Genomic DNA, 22,681 nt, shown 5'->3' with positions numbered 1-22,681 from the left:
ATATATATGAATGAATATTCAGCTAGCATGGATAATTTGCACGTTTTAGGCTCATGGGCGTATCACATAACCAATGTTGTTGCTTGAAGTTTTGGCAAGAGCCAAATTACTGTTGAATGGTAATATGTTTAATTATAAGGTGCATTGGAACGGTAAGTGCTTAGATGAAAATATAATTGAGCTTATGAAAGAGTGAAAAGGTTTCAGTTATGCAATTTCTTATGAAAAGATTTGTTATGTGATACGCCCGTATGAATCTTGCACCTAATTCGAAAATAAAAAAAAAATTCTAAAATCTATATATATATATTTAGGATTCTGCGAAAAATTCCCTATGATTCCGATTTAATCCCAGTAGGTTCCTAATGAATGTTTTAGGCTTCGAGGGCCCAATAGAGGGACGTTATGATTATTTTCAGAATATGAATAATAAATGACTTAGAATTATTGAAAATGTTCAGTAAACTCCGGTAATGCCTCGTGCCCTATTCCGACAACGAATACAGGTAGGGGGTGTTACATAAGTTTTCAAAAAACTAAAAAAACCTAGCCCTTTGAGCCACCGCTCCTTGCCACGTCAGCGGACACTTCGCCCGAAGATACCCACGCCTTGAGGTCTGCCGCTCTGCCACCATTGTACCAAAATAGTAAAGGCTCGACTCCCGTCGTCTCCGTTGACCCTCCACCACCACCTACAAAGAAAGAAAAACAGAGAAGCAAAAGGCAGAAATGGCAGAAAGAAAAGAAAAAAAAGAGCAAAAAGATAAACGATTTTGTAATATATGGCTATAAAAGCCATAACAATGGCATGTAACTTGGACACGGAGAAAATACGAAGAACAAAAAAACATTAAAAGAAAAACGAAGGTGATTCTTTTATTTTTGTTTTTTATTTCAAAAAATAATAAATAAAAAGATAAAAATCTTTTTTTTTTACCTCAGTCGTTTCACCTCCCTCCGTCATCGAAGGTCTTCTCCGACATCTAAAACCCCATAACCCTTTAAGGTTTGGCCTGGGCTTCGACGGAATAAGGTGTGAAAGGCGTCTGTCAGTTAGGTGGAGGGGCCGAAGGTTTCTTTTTTTTTTTTTCAAACAGAAGGCTTGGCCTTCACATTTAGACCGAAGAGGGGCTGAAAGGGCTCGTTTTTGTAACTCTAGCAACCGAAGGTGACGGTTGCTGTCACCGATGACTGGTGGCCATGGCAGGCTCTAGACGGCCCTATGGTCGGATCTTAGGCTGCGTTCAGAAAGAAAAAAGGAGAAAGAAGAGGTTTTTTTTTTAAAAACGCGGGGGGAAGTAATTTTTTTCTGAAATTTTTTACTTATAGAGGGCCTGGGTACGACGTTGTGTTGGCCTGGCTTCAGAAACCCCAAAACGACGTCATTTTGACGTGACCCAGAACCCGTCCCGATTACTTAAGAAGATCCATGTGTTTTCATGGAATGGTCTATTTGCGGTCCCGGTCGTTCCGCTTTTGAACCTTTTTATAATTTGGTCCTAATTCATTTTTTCCTTTTAGATTGCACCACTATTTCCAACTTGCTTTCAATTTGGTCCCCCGTTCACTGACCTTTTAAGGAATGACGTGTGTCCTGGGGTTTGGGATAATTTTCCATTTGGACCCTATTCCTTTTCGCGCGTCACATTTTATTCCTTTATTTATTTATTTTATCACAATTTATGCTCTTAATTTCATTTAAATTTAAGTTCAGTCATTTATTTATTTAATTTCAACCTTTTATGAACTATTTTTATTTATTTATTATTTCTTTACCCTTTTTATATATTTAAAATTTATATTGTTTACATTTCCTTTTATTTGTGCATTTTACTCGTATTGTTATTATTATTATTTTTATCGTTCATGTTAACATTATGACGATAACCATGACATGGTTATCGCTATTATTATAAATAGGCACATTTTATTATCATTATAGTTGCTTATTATAATTCACGAGCATAATTTTTATTTTCTTATTCCATTTATTTTTATCATTATGACATTATTAATGACATTATTATTTCATTCTTTTATCCTCTATCATTTTACCATACTTTGCTAATCACTATGCTACCATGTTAAAATCTATTTATCCGTTTTACATCATACTTAAATAAATTAAATATACATCATTTAAAAATTTACCTCCGTTTTATCTAACGAATAGAAAATACTTAAAACCGAGACAATGTTCATTATTTTTAGAATTCAAGGAGTTGTGCTCCTAACTTACGGAGTATGACATCTTCCTAAAACTGAAGTAATCGAATATCCTATTTAAAATAACAACAAACAAGATTTAGGTAACAATCAAACGGTGATTATTCTGATTTTCGAGAATTAGAGGCATCGTGTCCTAACTCACGGGGCATGATCCTTCTTTTCGATTAACTCATAATAAGGCATTTTCTATTAAATTTGATTTAGTTAAGTAATATATTAATACAAAAAGGGATCGTATTTTAAATTCTCTTTAAATTTTTAATTCTCAACACTAAGACATCAAGTAATCAACTAGGTACCAATTTTGGGTGTCACGAGGATGCTAATCCTTTCTCGTGCGTAACTGACTCCAGAACTCATTTCTTGAATTTTATAGACAGAAAATTATTATTTTAATAAATCAAACATTTTATTAAAATGATTAAATTACGAAGTGATTCGATCATACATCATAAAAATAATTGATGGCGACTCCATTTTCATCTTTAAAATAAAAAGGAGGTTTCGGCAAATACGAAAATCCGAGAGCAAGCGTTTTCACTATACAAACCAACAACTTGCTATTGATTTTATATATTTATTGAGGTTGTCTGACATATATAGATGTTGTTCAATGTGAACATATTTTATTATTTTTGGCTATAACGTAGACATATTTTATTACAACACATAAATTGGTCTTTCCTTAATAAATATTTCAAGCAGCTTTCAAATAAATATATAAAAGAAGTGAGGAATTTGATAAATTTATAAATGGAGTTAAAAAATATACCATTAGTCTATTACGTACTCATTTTTTTTTGTCTTTCTTGATAAGCAGTTTTAACTAAAGTTAAAATATGTCATAAGTTTTATACTCTTCATAAATTTAGAATGTAGTTCTTTTATTTTTATTTTCAAGAATTTAACCCTCTGCTTTTTAGATTTCAAAATTTAAGTCTAGCTACTAATATTGTTAAATTTTAATAGTGTTAACAATTAGACTTAAGTTTTAAAATCTAAAAAAGAGAAAGGCTAAATTCTAAATTTACAAAGAATAAAAAGATTTATGAAATATTTTAACATTTAACTAATCATTCAAGAAGTTTTATATTTTGTATTTATATTAAACGATGTTCCAAAGCAAGAAGCAAATAAAGCAAGGGCAATCAAACCAACATACAATGAAAGATAATAACTAGTTGATCGTTTTTTTCACTAGGTATATTTAAATCTAGGAATAACTTCTTTGGTTCTTTCTAGAATTTTTTAATAGGAAAAAAAACATTTTATTTAACCTCGAGGATGCAATGAAGCTAATGACTATTTGCGTTTTGCACTGACGAGAATAGTTCACTACGCACTCAGCAATATATAACAAGAAACTCAATTTCTACAAAGGATTTATGCAGTAATACTTTATAAAATAATCTAATAATACTAGAAAATGAAGGAAGAAAAGAAAGAATATTAGAATTTGTTAGTGTGATTTCCAAATGAAATCTCATTCCTATTTATAAGAATTTTCATGTCTCTTCATAGAGACATCTTTCGATAGGTGTCTTTTGAATAATAATGTTTTAAAATAAACACATAATTATTCATTTAAATAGTTATAATTCTTTTTAAAAATCAAATAATATAACTTTTGATTAATTACACTCATTCATTTACAGTTATTGGAACATTATAAATATTTGAAAATGTTCCGACAATAATCCTATAAGACAATGACTTTATAATAAAAGGAAACATACAAAAGATCAATGGTAAAGTAACCTTTTTTATTTTATTTTTAAAGACCAATATTTGTCTTTCTAGACTGCAGTTGGAGTGTCCAAATAAAACGTTCCATTAAATGCATTGGTTGAGAGTTGAGAGGAAGTAGTAGATTATTCAAGTAAAAACACATGAACTATCTTTAAATAAAGGGTGAAGAAGGGTCGTATACCTTTCCAATGAAGAACAGAGGTAGTAGATGAAGCATTATCAGATTAGTTTAATGGCTGGTGCTGTTGGAGTTGTGATATCCTTCAAGTGCATTGTTCCATATGTTCACCGGGTCCTCATCACGGCCTCCGAGCATCGACTCATTGCGCGCCTTCCATTTACACTTTAGCATATAAATTCAACATTAGATGTATTTATAAGGCTACAATTAAAATAAAATTTAGAGAGAGAACATTAAAAATATATAGATTTCTCTGCACCTTCTGTGTTTAACTGTTCAATGGTGGCATTAAGGTCACCAGCCCAACGTCCCCTAAAATCTGTTTCTGTTAACTGCACTTTATGCAGTTTTGGTGTGGTTAGCTCTCCTTGACAGAAGTTCTTCATTCTAGGACACTGGCTCAAAGTAACTTGTTCCAAGGATGGAAACCTTAATGTGTAACTGCCTGAACAAAAACTTGTGAGGCTTTGTAAACAATGAAGCTCCAAACGTTTCAGCTCGCTAAACACAATCTCATATGGCGTATCATCCTCTTCGCTAACAATTACTTCTCTCATCATTTCACATTCTCTTATCCTCATTGTAACAAGGCACACCAAACTTCGGGCTTTAGAAGATGTTATCAACGCTGACATCTCTTTGCATTTCCAGACATCTAAGGTTGTAAGATTTTCAAAAAATGAAAGATCTAATCCAAAATTAATAAAACTGTCACATTTCCAAACTTCAAGACGTACGAGACTTGCACAAAAATGGTCAAACGAGGAGTCTTGCTTCCAAAAATGTCTTATGTTTTTAATCACATCCAATTTCAAGTTCTTGATATTTGGGATCGTGACGATCGTGTCTTTATCTTCACATGCATTGCTTTCGAAAGAAGCTAGCTCTTTGAAATTGCAAGAACCCAACTCAAGGCTTTCAAGATTGTAAAACCTTCTAAGGAAAGAAATCGGGAAAACAGCTGATTCATCTGAGTAGCCAGAAATTCGAAGCAATTTTATATTGCAAAATAAGTTGGCCTCATATTTGCCATCACTTATCAACGAAATATCATTACGACTAAATGAAACCTCCTCCAACTGGGGAATAACCTAAGAAGTAACAAGCAAGAGCAATGAGTTCTTTGTAATTTTAAGTGAACTATGAAATCAATAGTTTTAAGTGATGTTCATTTGTAGTTTTAAGTTCTATATTAAGCTTATGAATGTTAGATTTTTTTTATTATAAAAAGATGCAATAGAATTTATTAACAAGTAAAGAGAATTTGTTACTAAATTAAAATTTAGAATTATTAGAAAGTATCATTTAGATAGAGAAAAATATGAATTCCATGATTAATTTAATTATTTTATATTTTCAAATGAATATTTGGATGGACGGTTAAGAGGTACAAAATGATTTAAGCACGATTTATAAACTTTGCTAAAAAATAGGTGTGGCAATTCATACCTTTTCAATGACGAAAAGTGGATGTGGGATTTCAGATTCTTCATGCCCAAATATCTTAATCCTCCCACACCCAGATATCTTCAATTGCTTTAATGCGGACCATGTTGTTCTATGCATTCCTGGGTAGAAACATGTTAGGTTTGGTAGACACCATAGCCTAAGGAAGGACAACTGATTAAATGCAAAACAAATTTCTCGTTCATCTGAGTCTTCGACACTCTTTGAGACAATCTGTTCCAACCCACACCTATTAATACTAAGTCTTTCAAGTTGGTGAAGATCTTTGGCAATTGAAAATGGAAATAGAGTTTTCAAGCTCCCACATTCGAGAATGAATACATATTGCAGATTTTCAAAAGAAATATTTCCTTTGCGATGCTTGGTCCAAACATGCTTCAACTTTGGTAGACGAACGAGATTCACTTCTCTTAATTGACTGTGTACCACATTTGTTTCTTCAATATCCAATCCTTGCACTTGGAGTTGGAACACTTCTTCTAGTGAAGCACAATTAGTCACTTTCAATTTCTCTAATCTTTGCAAAGCTCCCAGAAGAAACGGTGAAAAGATGTTCAACAACACATCACATTCCTTAACATTCAACTCTTTTAGCATAGAAAAAGAATTCGTATGAAGTTGACCGTCCCATATCCTCTTTGCATTCCTCAAATGGGAGATTGTGATTTTCTTCAAGTTGGAAAAGGCAACCTACAATTCATTATTCATGCCAATGAAAGCAATGATTAAAAGTGTTAAATATTTCAACAAAAAGGAAAAAAAAATGCGCTACATTGAAAAGAGCACCTGATTATTGAAAAAAGCTCCATGGGAAGGCACATTTTTCCTAATAGAATTATGGGTGAATCCCTTGAATTCTGGACAATTTTCTATCTCAAGAATCGTCAAGGCTGGAAATTCAACAGTATAATCTTCATGGCAAAATCCAATGAGTTTCTGAAGACCCTTCAGTTTGAGGAAGTTCAATCGGGGGAAGCGGATTAGAGCTCTATTTTTTAATGTTTCTTGGATCATCTTATCCGTTGATATTATCTCCTGTATGCACTTGCATTCACTAATTTCCAAACATCTGAGCTGCTGCAAATATTCAGGCATGGTGTCGGATAAGACATGTTTTATGTTGGCGCAGCCCTCAATGATCAAACTCGTCAAATTTTGAGTTGAACAAAATGCTTGGGGAACCCATATTCTTTCAATGCTAACTGAGGATAGTTTCAACTTCTCCAGCTTAGGTAACAATATCTGCACACAAGCATTTGTTTACTTGCCAAATTCAAAAAAATAAAAAAGCTTTATAATTTGATATTTCCATTAGTTTTAATGCTACACAAAATATCATTAAAAAAATATTTTAGTTTATATAAAACATTAAGTGATTTTTAATAATTGTGTAATATTTTGTGTAGTTATACTTACACAATACATTATAAAACATTAGAGTTGATGGAAAGGGGATTAAAATGCATGCACTGGATGAAGAAAAAATATTTAAATACCTGTTGCTTGAAAAGGGCAATTTCTTGTGGAGATATGGAAGTTGAACCTTCTTTTTTGGAGCAAAAGCTAATGAGATCCGGTAGACCCTTTAGTGTGAGAGACTCAAGTTGAAGAAATTCAATTTTCTGAACTGCATCACCATCTTTAAGTATATATTGGACCATCTCACCATTCTGGATATGCAGATTCCGCAATTGCTTAAAATAATTCCCAAATTCTGATTCATGTAACAAAATCTCCACACCATTCACTTCATCTATGTATAAATTTTCAGCTTTGTTCAATAAAACTTTGACTCCATTATTAAGAAAGCTAATGCTTGTCTGTAGGTTGAGATTTAGTGTTCTGGAGTATTCACGAACCCAACCCCATTTCCAATCCCATTGCGATGCTTCTCCGATGAAAATAATGTATCTTTGCAACTTTTCAAAGGAGAAGTCTTTGGGAATAATCTTGGCATTAGAGATATGAATTTCTAAAGCAGTTAAACATGACAAAGCTTTCAATTCAGCAAGACTAGAATTGCTTTGCACGCTGGAGTGTCCCTCTGCTCCCCATTAACAAAACTGTCACCCATAGATAGTTCTTCTAACCTAGACAATTTACACAAGATACCAGGTGGAATTCTTTTGAGTTTGGAACAAGAACATAAATCTAACCGCTTTAGCTTAGTCAGTTGTCCTAATTCCTCCGGTAGCATTTCAATATCAGAACTCGCAATGCCAAGAATCTCCAGATTCTTGAGCTCTCCAATAAGGGCTATATCTTCCAACACACAATTACTCAAGACTAGTGCTCGAAGGTTTCCTAGCAAAGAAATTGATGAAGGCAAGGACGATAAATTCATACCACCCAAAAATAGGACTTTAAGATTTTTCGTTTCCTTAAAAAAGTTCGTTGGTATTTTCAGCGAAGGTTTCTTGCTACCCATACCTAAAAAAGTAAGTTTGGGGCATTTCAACAGATCAGGAAGCTCGCTGATACCAAGACATGATATTTTACCGCACTCTTTCATTGTTTCATCATCTGGCCAATCACTCAAATCATGTTTGCGTCTTAAAACAAACACAGGGTTGCCTTTAGAAGCGATTGACAAGGCCACATCAGAAATAAGATCATGCATATCAATTTGCATATTGGTATTACCGTCAAGTAACAAACAAGAGGCTTTGAGCTGCCTCACCACTGTCAACAGTTTGTCCCTTGTTTCTTTAATTGTGCTGACGCCATGAAATAACCCTAACCCCATTGCAAACAAAAGCAACAAACCAAGGGAAGCATTATGACCCATTAGACTGCAAAGTAAGAAAATCTGTTTATGGTCCTCGCTTTGTAAACGATCGTAACTCCACTCTATAGTTGAATATACAGTTGCTGGTACTCCTTGGAAGTTGCTCGACGATGGCTTGCTTAGCTGTCGCAAAGCATCCTCCCGTACAAATAGAGGCTCGTTTCTCAAAAACGTCGAAAGTGTTCTAATGGCAATTGGTAGACCACCACATTTTTTAGCTACCTCAGTTGCTATAGGCAACAAGTCAGAACTTTCAACACCATCCCCTATAATCTTCTTGAAGAACTGCCATGCTTCTTCATGTTCTAAAACTCCGATTGGAAAATTCTTTTTAGCATCCATGTCCTTCAACAAAACATTAAGATCTCTGGATGTCAGCAGTATGGTGCATCCCTGATCCTCGTCTCCCAAAGGAATCCCCACTTCCATCAGGTCTAATTTTGCCCAAATGTCATCTAAAACAACAAGAATCTTCTTCTCTTTCTTCAACCTCTGGTGCAACCGACTTGCTCTTCCACTTATACTTTGCTCCTCAAATTTCAATCCCAACATATCTGCAATTTCATCTTGAATTTTCTGGACGTCAGGAATATGAGTGGCAACAGCCATAACCACTGAGTCGAAAAACTTATCTTCTTTGACTTGTCTGACAACTTCTTTCACAAGCGTAGTCTTGCCGACACCGGGCATTCCGTACACCCCTATAATGTTGAGATTAGGATCTTTCAGCGCCTCCATGATATTGTTAAACATCAGCTTTCTTGAATCAAAGTCTTCGAAATCTTTAGGAGGAACAACCACTATGGGCTGCGGAACATCCCGATATGATACTTTGTCAAACGCGCCTTGCTGGAGGAGTTCATCAACGGCAGCGGCATCTTCTTCTGCTTTCTTGCTAAGCTGATAGCGGGCCTTGAAATTAGGGCACAAGCCGATGAAACACTTGTTCTTTGCTTCGTCTTTGAGACTCTTCACTTCCTTCAACTCTGAATCGATCATTTTGTCGGCTTTCGCCAGCCAAGTGTTGACTACGGGGTATATATTCTCACCGATCTTTTCAGCAGCATCAACATCTAGCAGCACTCCGTCTCTTTTGTCTTTCAACGTCTCGACTTTCTTCTCGAAACCCGAAACCATTCTTGCATAGCGGCAAACATAGCTGAAATTACGTCTAATTTTTTGGAACATGTTGCTGAAAACTCCGGTAACAAGGTTGCCAGCAGCGGCCGTAATAATTTCCATGCTCTGTTTTTTTTTTTTTTCTTTTTGAGAATGAGGGTGTTCAAAAGAAAAAAGCGAAAGGGAAGGAATAACAGAGGGAGAGCAGATTCAAGTAAAAAGGAAACAAGGAAACCGTTGTTCCAAACTCCAAGCTAATGCAGAGCACAAGATGGTAAGATATTGTATCATAAGAAATCAACAAAGTTGCAGAGAAGACAGAGTGAAGTATTGAAAAGGGTTCATTTTGTGGATCAGGAAAAATAAAATGGACTAAAGGTAGCTAAGATCGGAAAAGGAATAGAGGAGAAAAGAGATGTGGGTATTGAGTAGGCAGTAGAGGATGTGTAAATATCTTAAAATTTGATAATGGAGAGATGAAGCCAGAAATTGACGTGGAAACTCCATTATTTTAATTACCACGATTCACCCATGACTTTCACCATTGTGGAAGACCTGTAACAGAGACATTCAACTTCTTCAATTATTATGGCGTAATGAATAATTTGGTACTCTAATTTTTCAAAAAATATGTATTTTTATCAAATCAATCCAAAATAGATGAGATGATCAAAATGAAAACGACATAAAATAAAAATATAAACATAATATTAACATGATTTTACATGTATAATCAACTGCCATTAAAGATGTAACACTTGATTGACCCATTAAAGTATAAACTCATTAAAAACCTATATAAACCTTTTAAGTTATATTCATTATTTTAAATATAAAATATTTATTTTACATCATAAAATTAAAAATATTTATAAATAAATAAAAATCAGGTTTGGTTAACTGCATTTTTTAACTTATATTCAAAATCGTTCAAACACTTCTATTCGGATTAGCTTTCGTTTTCTCAATTTTTCTTCCTCAACCATACTCATTTGTAAAGTGAAGCCGGCATGACAAATTTTTAAAATATTTTTTTTTTTATAAATTTTCGTCAACGCATGCACACACCACAAGCAAACAATCCCTACGATCTAAACCTGTGACATTGGTGGTAAGGTGAATACTTCTAATAATTGTGCCAATAACGAATTCCAAAAATTCTAATTTTCTAAAGAATTTAAAAATTAAGAGAGGGATCCATTTATACCGATATAAATTTTAACAATTCAACCATTGAATTTATTAAGATATTTGTACTTGTCATACATGTGATTTTTTTAATTGATTCGATATTTATATCATATCGATCTAAAATATCATTTATATTAATATATATTTAATTAGGGGTGAGCATTCGATCGAATCGAATCGAATCGAATCGAAAATTTTTGAGTTAATCGAGTTTTCGAATCTCATTTTATCATCCTAACTTTATTTGAAGTTTTCTCGAATCGAGTCGAGTGAGATGGAATTCGAATCGAATCGAATCGAATATATTTGTTCGAGTTAAATTTTAAAAATAATTTTAGGTCCTTGTAACCATTGTCACCCATCGTAATAAAATTTGTCCACCTTAATCAAATTTTTATTAACTTTCATCACTTCATAATTTATTTATTAATTTTTATATCTTGGTTAGCTTCTTTGCTTGCTTAGTTGTTTCAATTATCTTGATTCTTGTCACTATGTATTTTAGAATTAAAAATATATTAAATGTAAAAATATGATTTTTAATAAAAGTTATTTTAAAAATAAAATGTGAAATTGATACCAATATACAATTTTAACACGAATATTTTATGGCATAATTAATAATTCAATTTTAATATAAATATTCAATATGACTAAACAATTCAATAATATAAATAATATAAAATGTAAAATTTAATTTAATAATATAAATAGTAGATATAAATAAAATTATTACTATTTATGTTTAGTGATTTTTATTTGGATATTTTGATTTTTATTTGGGAGTAAAGGGTGAGAAGTAAAAGTTTAGAGGAAAAATAAAAAGTTTTGGGGAATAAAAGTTTGAGGAAAGTAAATAGGGGAGTAAAATTTTGGAGGAAAATATTAAAAAAATTGGAGGGGAGGGTTTGGGATAGATGGGAGATGAGATGGGAAGAGAATAAAAGTTTTAGGGAAAAGTGGGAGGAGTAAAATTTTGGGGAAAATAAAAGGTTTTAAGGGTTTTGGGAGTAAAATTTTGAGAAAAAATAAATGGGAGAGTAAAATTTTGGTGGGAAATGGATTTTGGGTAGATCGGGGGGTTGGGAGGGGAGGGGAGGGGAGTAAAAGTTTTGGGGAGAAAGTGGGAAGGAGTAAAAGTTTTGAGGAAAAAGTAAAAAGGTTTGGGAGTTTGGGGTAAAAATGTAAAATATTATAGTTTGATATTCAAATTATTCGAATTATTCGAGTTATTCGAATTCGAAAACTCAACTCGATTCGAACTCGAAATTCGAAAAAAAAATTCGAGTTGATTCGAATAACCCGATTAACTCGAATAACTCGATCGTTTAACTCGAAATTCGAATTTTTTTCGATTTTTTCGAGTCGAATCGAGTTTTGCTCACCCCTATATTTAATGGTTGAAAGTTCTTTTTTTTAACATAAAATGAATAGTTAGATATTTTTAATTTATATTAAACTTGACATACATGATCTACAAGAATGAAGAATGAAATATAACGGTTAGATTGTTAATATATTAATCGTATAAAATGTTATTGAAGTGTGTAAAATCACTTTAGTTTTACATCTATTTTATGTTACATGGCAACAAATATTATTTTGAGAGTATTTATGTTTTTTATATTTTGATAAATCTAGAAAATACATACACATAATGTGAGTCATATGATTTTAACTTAAGATATCTTGAAATTCATTATTTCAATTCTTGACCAAAAATAAACTTCATTATCTCAATTTTACCTTCTTTTTTTTTTTTGAAATATCAATTTTACCATTTCAATCAAAGCCACATTTGATTTTAGTGTAAATTATATTGTTGTTCACTCTAAAATAATGTTGTTTCTATTTTGGTCACTCTTTTATTTTTGTTAATATAGTCACACTATTTAAGATAATTGTAACAGCCCGATTCTGGGCCTAGTCGGAACAGTGGTTTCAGGACCACAAATCCGACAAGGGAAAATATGATTATTATTATATTTTTATGATTTAAATTTTACGGAAAATTTTCGTTCAAAAATTTCGACATTTGGGCACTCAATTTAGTCAAAAGGACTAAATTGTAAAAAGTGCAAAAGTTGAGTTCTACATGTTAGAAGTATCAATTGTTATGAAATTCTAAATTGGAGGTTCTTATGTTGTAATTATACCATTAGTTAATTGATGGACAAAAATGGGCATAGAATTAGTGAAATAGATTTTTTTTAAGTAAGGGCATTTTAGTCATATAGTAATAAAAAGAAATAAAATGGGAAAAAGATGGAGAAATGGTGTCATCTTCTTCATAGTTGCTGCCAAATTTTGAAAGACACCATAGCTAGGGTTCTTTGCTTTCTCAAGCTCATAGTAAGTGCATCCTAGCCCCGTTTTTAATGTTCTTCGCATTTTTGAAATCCTCGTAGCTCGGTTTAGCTTATTTTATCAATAATTCATGTTAGGATTCATATTTGGAAAAATACCCATATGTGAAAAGTGTTTATTTTTCTGTTTTATGGTTAAATATGAAGCTAGAAATTATGTTAAACAACTTTTGCTAAGCGATTTTAAACGAAAACGGGTAAATTGACATAATTGGTAAAAATACCTAATGTTCAAAAGTGTGTGTTAGAGTGAGAATTTGATGTTGTCATAGAAGGGAAAAATGTTCAGCATGTCATAAAACATAAGAATAAGTGATGAAGTTTAATTTCCGAGCTAGGGACAAAAGTGTAATTATGCAAAAGTGAGAGGGCAAAATTGTAATTTTCAAAAAGTTGGGTGGTGGATTATTTTAATAAATGTGAACATTAAATGAGTTAAATTTGCCATTATAGATCAAGAAAAATGAGAAGACTACCGCAAACGGGGAAAAGAGAAGATAGTGGAGTAAATTGCAAAATTTCGATATTTTGCACCGAGGTAAGTAAACATGTGATTTAATGCATTATTTTGACATTATTTGATATATGTTGAGATTTATTGGAACATAGAATAAATATTTGATAAAAATTCTAAAAATGTGGTTAAGTTGGGAAATGTGGTAAAGTGTGGAAAATATGGGTTTCGGTTGAACACTCGGAATAAGCCGGAGTTCATTGAATACAAAGGGGGTTGCTAAGTGCTGATTCCCCCAAAGGGGTTGCTAAGTGCTGATTCCCCGACTCATTGGTGGTTGCTAAGTGCTGATTCCACCGTATTTTAAATTTGAATGGGGTTGCTAAGTGCTGATTCCCCGACTATTTGGTGGTTGCTAAGTGCTGATTCCACCATATCCTTGAATGTGAAAGGGGTTGCTAAATGCTGATTCCCCGAATCACTAGTGGTTGCTAAGTGCTGAATCCACCGATAACGGTTAACATTCCGAGTGTTCAACGAGTAAATTGGGAAGGTGAATATTTATATATATATGGTGGACAAGTTTATGGGAGGAATATCGGGTTTGATACTTAATCAACCCATGTACAAGATGTGAGGAAATATCAAAAGTACAAAAGAAACAATTTTAATATAAAACTGTTTTGAATAACAGCAGTTGGGAAACTTTGAAAAATCACCATAAATGGTGGAAAGTGAATTGGAGGTTTAGTAATATATGAAATTAAAGCTGAGTGAGTCTATTTTCATATGAAAGAAACAGAGCAAGCAAAAGAGTTGTATATTTGGGGATATTTGAATTTATTTGAGACAGGGCTGGATTGATTTCGAAATCCCCTGTTCCAACTTTGGAAAATCACCAAAAATTGTACAAAAATAATTATGGCTTGAAATTTATATGCAGGGATTCCTTAATGAGTCTATTTTTAATAGAAACAAACGAGAAGATTGTTTGAATTTTGTACAGGGAGTTAAGTGAATTTTAGTAAGGAGAGGTCAGGACTGTCGGGCAGTGAAACAGGGGAAAATTTAAAGAATAAACTGTACTGATTGGCCAAACCAAAAATTCTGAAAATTTTATGGTGGAAATTTATATGAATCTAGTTTTGGGGAAAATTTACGGAATTCAATTTGGAGCCCTGTAGCTCCGGATAAAAATAAATTAGTGACTATGACGCAGAAAAATAGCTTGCTGGAAATTGAACAAATTATGAAATTTATTTGTGATTAAAATTATACTATGGTGTAATCATGTGAGAAATTGATTTATCTGTCATATGTTTACTTACTAAGCTATATGCTTACTCGTTTCTTTTTATTCTCCCCTTGATTATAGTGACATCAATCATCTCGGAACTTGGGCGGAGTCATATAATCATCCACACTATCATCAACATTTGGGTATTTTGCAACTCATATTTCGGAAACATGGCATGTATAGACGACTTTATGTACTGTGGTGTAAACAAATATATATATATGTGTTTCGGTTTAAAATGTAGGTGTTCATTATTAAATAAATTGTGTTTGATCATACAACTATTTTTGGTTGGATTATTATATCTGTTTGAAAGTGTGATTGAAAACTTGCAGGGGGTTGTATGTAAAAACAAGCAGAAATGCTGTCGAAAATTTTTAAAAAAAATTTAGTAATATCTCATACTCTGTTCCGTTAAGGAATACGAGTAAGGGGTGTTACAATAATTGCTCGAATAAGTCACTCTGTTAAAAATTTCGTTCATCCACTAGCAGATTGCTAACGTGGTATTTACTAAAGCTAGGGACCTCTCTGTAATTAGTTCAAGACACTTTTTTTTGGTTTATTTGCAACATAAGAATCCTTAATCCACATCACCGCCCAACACACACCATCCCCATCTTTATCACTCTAACTCCACCACCGCAGCACCATAAGATCCCTGCAGTAAAGCATTTCACAACATCTTAACATAAACTGAAATACTTTCTCTTACTTAGCAGAAAATTTTGCCTTTTTTAATGGAGGTCGATTTTTATACCCATAATATAAATTGGATATGGTATTTCATTGTTAAGTTTCATTTCATCTCCTTCATGATAATATAATGGCTTAGTATTATAATATTCAATCAAACCAAAAACTTGAAAAGTGAAATTATGCTTTCAATTAGTTTTGAAAATTTGATGATTAGTTTCCAATTTTATAAGCAGGTTTTAGAAATTATAAGAAGAAATATAAAACACAACTCCAAAACAGAGGGTGCACTGGCATTGATTCAAGTCAATTCTCTAAATTATTTCTCAAATTTAAAACTAGTCCCTAAAGTTTAGAACAGTCTAATTAAGTTATTTACTACAGAGATCTTATTGTGTGAGCGCAGTAAAGTGAGGAGAGATAGAGATGACGGCAAGGTGTGTAACAGCCCATTTTCAGTGATGCCGAAAATTACGATTTTGGAACCTTGTTTACAGATTATTGAGTTTGTAAGTTTTAATATTTAATAACTATTATTCTATTATATTGTTATATGAAATCCTAGTTTGGTAATTTGATTGCTTAGAAAATTGATTATAGTATAGGGCCTGAATTGTAAAGGTGGTAGAAATAACCATTATAGATTTCTTTGCTAATGATAACAAGTTGAGCGATTAAGGACTAAAATGATAATTTAGCCATTTTTGTGTATAGTGGTTGCACAGGTGTTGGCATTACTTATAATGATATTAATTTTAATTAATAATTAGATTAGATATATATATATATATTGTATCATAGTGGATGGAAAGAGATAATTCATTTTCTTTCCTTCATCCTCTCCATCACCATTTTCTTCTTTGTTGAGCTAGGAAAGTCGGTCAAGCTTTGTGCTCTTGCATGGTAAGCTAAATCAAGCCTATTGTGCATGAATTTTGTGTTTTTGAGATTGTTGTATTTCGATCTAGTCAACGATAGTGTTTTTTTCTAAAACTGTTAAGGATTTCATGAGATTACTATTGTTGAATGCTTGAAATTGTGGTGTTAAATGATTAGACTAGAAGTGAGGTTATGGAAAAGGATCACTTGGTAAAATGAAATTTGTTAGTTTTAAATAGCAAGACTAAAGTATAGACATTTCGAAACCAATTTACGATTTCTATAAACTTTGTAATAAAATGGCTCAACGGTATAATGTATTAGGCTTAAGGGAATTTTGAGTGATAGTATTGAACTGACTTATACGCTTTATAAACCAATGAATGATATTGGTTGATAAGAATTGATTTAAATTATGTTATAGATCAAAATTTGAATTCACCAAGAGAAGATCGCGGGAAAGGAAAAGTCGTTGAGTTGACTCTATTATAGCGAGTTATCATTTCACTAGGTAAGTTCATACAATATAAACATTGTTTAACTTTCTTTTCTTTTGTTCTTTAATTATATAATTAAAAATTTGGTAAGTTAGATTGGGTTTGTTAAGCATATGGAGAACAGATCCTGAAATATGATTCAAAGTAAGGAGAATGAGATCTAAAATGAAAACGTCCCCATGAACTTAGTAAAAGACTCTTACACATGGTTACATGTTATTTTTTGATGATTCCTAGATCTAACATTTGTTGCGAACTCGAAGATACATGTGGTTTTATATACATAAGTAATTTTATATTATTTTAAAGGTTTAACCTAGACTGGTAACCTTACATGTATATATAGCCCTAGCTAGGCTTACATTGTATCGATAAAGATTTAGCCTAGATAGTAGCCTGACACCTCTATACATGATTAGCTCATACGAGCCTCTGATGTGAAGAGTACCTGTGTATTGAGTCCTTTTGCGATGTTCATCGAGAAATGTAAAACATGTGAGATGTGAAGTTGGCGAATTAAGAAATGGGGGATATTGGAAGACTTGACTATTAAAATTAGAGTGCACCCCTGTGAAAAGTAAGGGATTGAATCATATATGAAAAGAGTTAACGCACCATGTTGCGTAACAGATATGCTGTATGTGATTCAGTATACGCACTTACCTTGTTAGTAAATTGTGTTGGCTGATAAGTAAACTATGTTTGCATATAAAATTATCACATTATTAAATTTGTATGAGCTTACTAAATATTCTTAATACTTATGTCTCGGTTGCTTTTATCTTGTAGATTTTAAAAGCTCAGAGCCTATTGATTAGATCAGCAAGAAGTTCACACTGTTCACCAAGAATTGTAGTAGACATTTGATTTTGATTTAGTTCATCTAAGTGGCATGTATTTAAAGAAAAGGTTCTTCTGTAAGCAAATATATAAAATTTTGAAGATTTTTTACTTTGGGCTCTCTTGATGTATGTAAATAAAATGAATTCAGGTTCTTTTATGTTTCACTTTTTAAGTTTCGCAGAACCTATCATAGTGTGGGGTATCCGGGGAATAATCTACCATTTAGGTATTTGTAGGAAATTTGGAAATGAGGTGTCTGCCTTACTTTCCGAAATGGTTACGTCCACGGAAAATTCCACAGTTGAACAACTCGCTAGATTGGTTCGCTACATTTTAGTTCGAAGCATAGTCCGCCTTGTATGTGGTATGTGCATGTCATGTGAATCTCGCGTGGTAATATCTTGTAGTTCAAGTCTGGCGATCAGACCAGGCAACGGGTATTACACGATAGGTATTACATGATGATGAGGATTGGTGGTTCTTATGGTGGGTGTTGGGCGGTGATGAGGATCGGGAGTTCTTATGTTGTAAATAAACCAAAAAAGTGCTTTGGGCTAATTATTAAGAGGTCCATAGCCTTAATCAAAAGTTAAAAAAATGTCACATTAGCAATTCATTACTGAATTAATGGAATTTTTAAAAATAGTGACCAATTCGAGCAATTATCTTAATTAAAGTGACTAAATTAAAAAAAATTTAGAGTGACTAAAATAGGAATGATGCTATTTTAGAATGACATACAATACTGTTTACCCTTGATTTTATATTAATTTTTCTTAATTTTGTTACATAATTTTTACAATATGCATTTGTGTTTGTTGATGATTATTCTAGATTTACTTAGGTTATTTTTTAAGTACTAAAGATGAGACTTTAGAAAAATTCATCACATTTTCAAAATTGAATCAAAATGAAAAAGGTTATTCTATTTCTAGTGTAAGGAGTGACCGTGGAACCGAATTTCAAAATCTTAGTTTTGAAATTTTTTGTAATTCAAAGGGGATTAGCCATAATCTTTTTCCACCTAGAACCCCTTAACAAAATGGAGTTGTTGAGAGGAAGAATAGAACTGTTGCTATATTGTTATTATAGTAATGATAAGCCTATTTTTAAAAAAACTCCATATGAACTTTTCAAAAATTAAAAAAAAAAAAAAACCTTAACTTTAGCTATTTTCATCCTTTTTGATGCAAGTGTTTTGATTTAAATAATGAAAAGATAATCTTCGTAAATTTTATGTAAAAAGTGATAAAGGAATTTTTCTTAGCTATTCTTTAAATTCTAAGGCTTATTGAGTGTTTAACAAAAGAATTTTAGTAGTAGAAGAGTTTATATATGTTGTTTTGATGATTCTAACCTTCCTCCTAGGAAGGATTCTTGTATTGATGATGATGATGTAGAAATTTTTAACAATAATGAGAAAATAGATCAATCATTAAGTGAGAGGATACAAGAACAAACTCAAAATGCTCTAAAAGAGCTTTCATTAGAGGAAAGGGAAGTCACCCATCCAAAGGAGTTCAACTATGTGAAGGATGGTAAGATTTTGGGAGATCCATCAAAAGGGGTAACTAATAGATCTTCTCTTAGAAATACATGTAATTATGTTGCATTTATCTCATGCATAGAGCATAAAAATATCAAAGAAGTATTAAATGATGAATATTAGATATTGGTCATGCAAGAAGAGTTAAATCAATTTGAGAGAATTAAAGTGTGGACTCTAGTTGAAAGACCTTGTGATAAATATACTATAGGTACTGAGTGGGTTTTTACGAATAAGCTACATGAGAGGGGCAACATAGTGGTGAACAAGGCTAGGCTTGTTGTTCAAGGCTATACTCTGTTGGGAAAAAAAAAAAGGTTGGAAAGTGCAGCAGAAAATAAATTTAGGAAAAAACCAGTTTTAAAATTTTTTCCAAAACAAGATCTTGGTTGTGATATCTAAAATAATAAACACTTAATCAAAATTGTACATTTTTTATTCGTCTAAGATGAGTGTTTCAACCTAGTAGTCTTCTCTGCTATCCTTAAGCTCAAGTCTACTGAGTGTGGGCTCGCTTCGAATATAAAAATTTTTCACAAAAATTATCTGTTGGGTAATTTCGTAATTTCTCTAAACTTTTAGGTCAAGTTGTAAATCATAAAAATATCTCTAAATTTAATATTAAGATAATCATTTTCATATTAAATTAATAAAAAACTCTTAAGATGAGTATTAAATTAAATTTAATATTCAACAATTAAAAAATATTATTTTTGGAATAGTTAATTTGAGATCAAATTCTCTGATAAAGTCCCAGTAGGAGTGCAACTCTTCCACTACTCAACCATCTAAGACCAACAGCAACCAGCCATCGGGACGTCGTTGTCGCAACTGCCAGCACCGCCATGTTTGGTGATGTAGGTGCGACACCCTTACGGCATCCCTAGCCAGTTCGATTACTGTCGATTCGGTCAATGATAACTTGACTGGTTTGGTCTAGTCACCGATTCGACTGTCAACTCGATTTCACATATCGAGCCTAGTTTAACCAATTTTTGGGTCTTGGTCTCAGTTTTGGGCTCCCAATCCTAGTTTATGATCTTAGATCCAATTTTCAAGTTCAATTATTCATTGGGTCGATTGTTTAACTTGAAATTTAATTTCCAAAAATACCATATTCATTTTAATTAATTTGATTAATTTAATTTTACTTGATCAAAATTAATTTTCCAAAAATACTTAGATTTTTCAAATTAATTTTTCAAAAAAATTCATTAATCAAATTCTCTAGTTGAGCAATTCTCACGACCACCTAATTTAATTCAACATAGAATAAATCGACTCAATTAAATTATTTCTAAAATCATAGAATTTTCTTCAGATTCAAATGCAGTCCAGTTGAGTTTTTATTAAGCTAGTGAAGGGACCAATCAGACTTATACAATTAGGCTCTAGTAATTGCAATTATATCTAGAAGCATCGTTTCGATAATTCGCAATTACTTAATCATGGAGTTAGTACACATGAAGTATCATGATTGAAAACTCCTTATTGTATACTCTTTATGAAAACAATTCATCCAACTGCTTTATCTAATGACCTCGTTATATGTGTATTACCCTCATATGATATCATTGATTCTTTTGAGTTAAATCTGTTCACTCAATACAATCTTATTTTATCTCATTGTCATCATTGTGTCTTCTTAATGATAAGATCACTGTCAACAAATTACTCTGATAAATTGCTCATTTGAAAATAGGCAACTCATGGCGACATTCCATATTTATCAATCCGCACAATACCAATGAGAGGATATCATTAACTCTTTAATTGAGCTATGAATTCCACTGTTGCTAATAAATCCAAACCATACACAAGTCATGTACACAACATACTGCCTATGGACTCGCACATCTTTAGAGCATAAGCCTCCACTTATATCAAAACACATTAGTTGCATACGCATGCTTAATGACTAACTCAGGATTCAGGTAAATCACATCATGAACGTCACTAATTCACAAACGGATTCAGAATTAATCTATCTTGGGTCCAATCCAATGTATCATTCTACCAATGAATACATTTATGTCTCTACTCATGGAGTCAACTGCTCTCATAGCTAAGACTAGTCATCTCCCCAATTGAAATTGTAGACGACATAATAATCCTTCTCAGTATTTGAATCAAATGCTCACTTTGATTATTTTACAGGATTACAAGCTCATTTAGATTGTCTACTAAAGTAAGTTGTCTTTCTCTCAATGTAAATGTTCTTACAATGCCACTTATCTTCAATATGAGCTTTAGACAATCAATGAGCTAATATTTGCTTGTCATAATTTTGCTATGCATGTAAAATATAAAAGACAGAAAATACAAAAGACATAATAGTGAAATGTGAAATTAACTTTATTAATTTATTCATCGTTCAAATAAATAGAAAATAATTACATGTTTACTACAATATGGGCACATTTCCTAACACACTCAAAAGGAAGAAATAGCCTATGATGAAACATATGCTCCCGTAGCTAGAATGGAAGTTATTAGAATGCTCTTAGCTTTTGCATGCTTTAATGATTTTAAATTATATCAAATGGATGTGAAAAGTTCTTTTCTAAATGTGTTTATAAATGAAAAAGTGTATGTTAAACAACCAACCGGTTTTAAAAATTCAAAATTTCTAAACCATGTTTCCAAACTTTGAAAAGCTTTATATGGTTTAAAACAAGGTATTAGGGCTTGGTATGAAAGACTATCAAACTTTCTTATTGAAAAAGGTTTTTGTAAAGGGAATATTGATACAACACTTTTTATCAAAAGAAATGACAAAGATTTATTAGTAATACAAATTTATATTGATGATATTATTTTTTATGCTACTAATGATTTCCTTTGTGAAGACTTTTCAAAGCTAATGCAAGGTGAATTTGAGATGAGCATGATACGAGAACTAAACTTCTTTTTGGGACTCCAAATCAAGACAAAGGAAGGATGGCATCTTCATCAATTAAGCTAAGTACACAAGGGAAATGCTCAAGAAGTTTGGGATGGACAATCTCAAACCACAAGCTACCCCTATGAGCTCTTTCGCCAAGCTTAACAAATATGAAAAAGGTAAATGTTTATGTTAAAAATTATATAGGTCAATGATTGGTTCTTTTTTTTATCTTATCGCAAGTAGACCCAACATTATGTTTAGTGTTTGCTTGTGTGCTAGATATCAATTTTATCCTAAGGAATCTCATTTACAAGCCATTAAAAGAATTATTAGGTACCTTAGAGACACCTCTAATTTAGGACCTTGGTATCCTAAAGATTCATCCTTTAGTTTGCATGCTTTCTCGGATGCAGATTTTGGAGGTTGCAAACTATATACGAAGAGCACCTTTGGTACTTGGTAATTCTTAGGCAACAAGTCACATCCCAAATT

General features: G+C 32.3%; 1 long non-coding RNA gene and 1 pseudogene across 1 annotated transcript; one reads left to right on the top strand and one right to left on the bottom strand.

Annotated features, from left to right (window-relative positions):
- Positions 1-3,975: 3,975 nt before the first annotated feature.
- On the bottom strand, positions 3,976-9,989 carry LOC105761607 (probable disease resistance protein At4g27220; annotated as a pseudogene).
- Positions 9,990-13,002: 3,013 nt separating this feature from the next.
- LOC128034936 (uncharacterized) lies at positions 13,003-15,122 on the top strand. The gene is made up of 3 exons (XR_008191262.1): positions 13,003-13,076; positions 13,544-13,628; positions 14,920-15,122. It is a non-coding gene; the product is annotated as an uncharacterized LOC128034936 (long non-coding RNA).
- The last annotated feature ends 7,559 nt before the right edge of the window (positions 15,123-22,681 follow it).

The sequence above is a fragment of the Gossypium raimondii genome, chromosome 11 (genome assembly GCF_025698545.1).
Source record: "Gossypium raimondii isolate GPD5lz chromosome 11, ASM2569854v1, whole genome shotgun sequence".
In the NCBI taxonomy this organism is placed as follows: Eukaryota; Viridiplantae; Streptophyta; class Magnoliopsida; order Malvales; family Malvaceae; genus Gossypium; species Gossypium raimondii.
The sequence above is the reverse complement of the archived record's forward strand: the minus strand, read 5'-3'. Positions and strand labels throughout refer to the sequence as shown.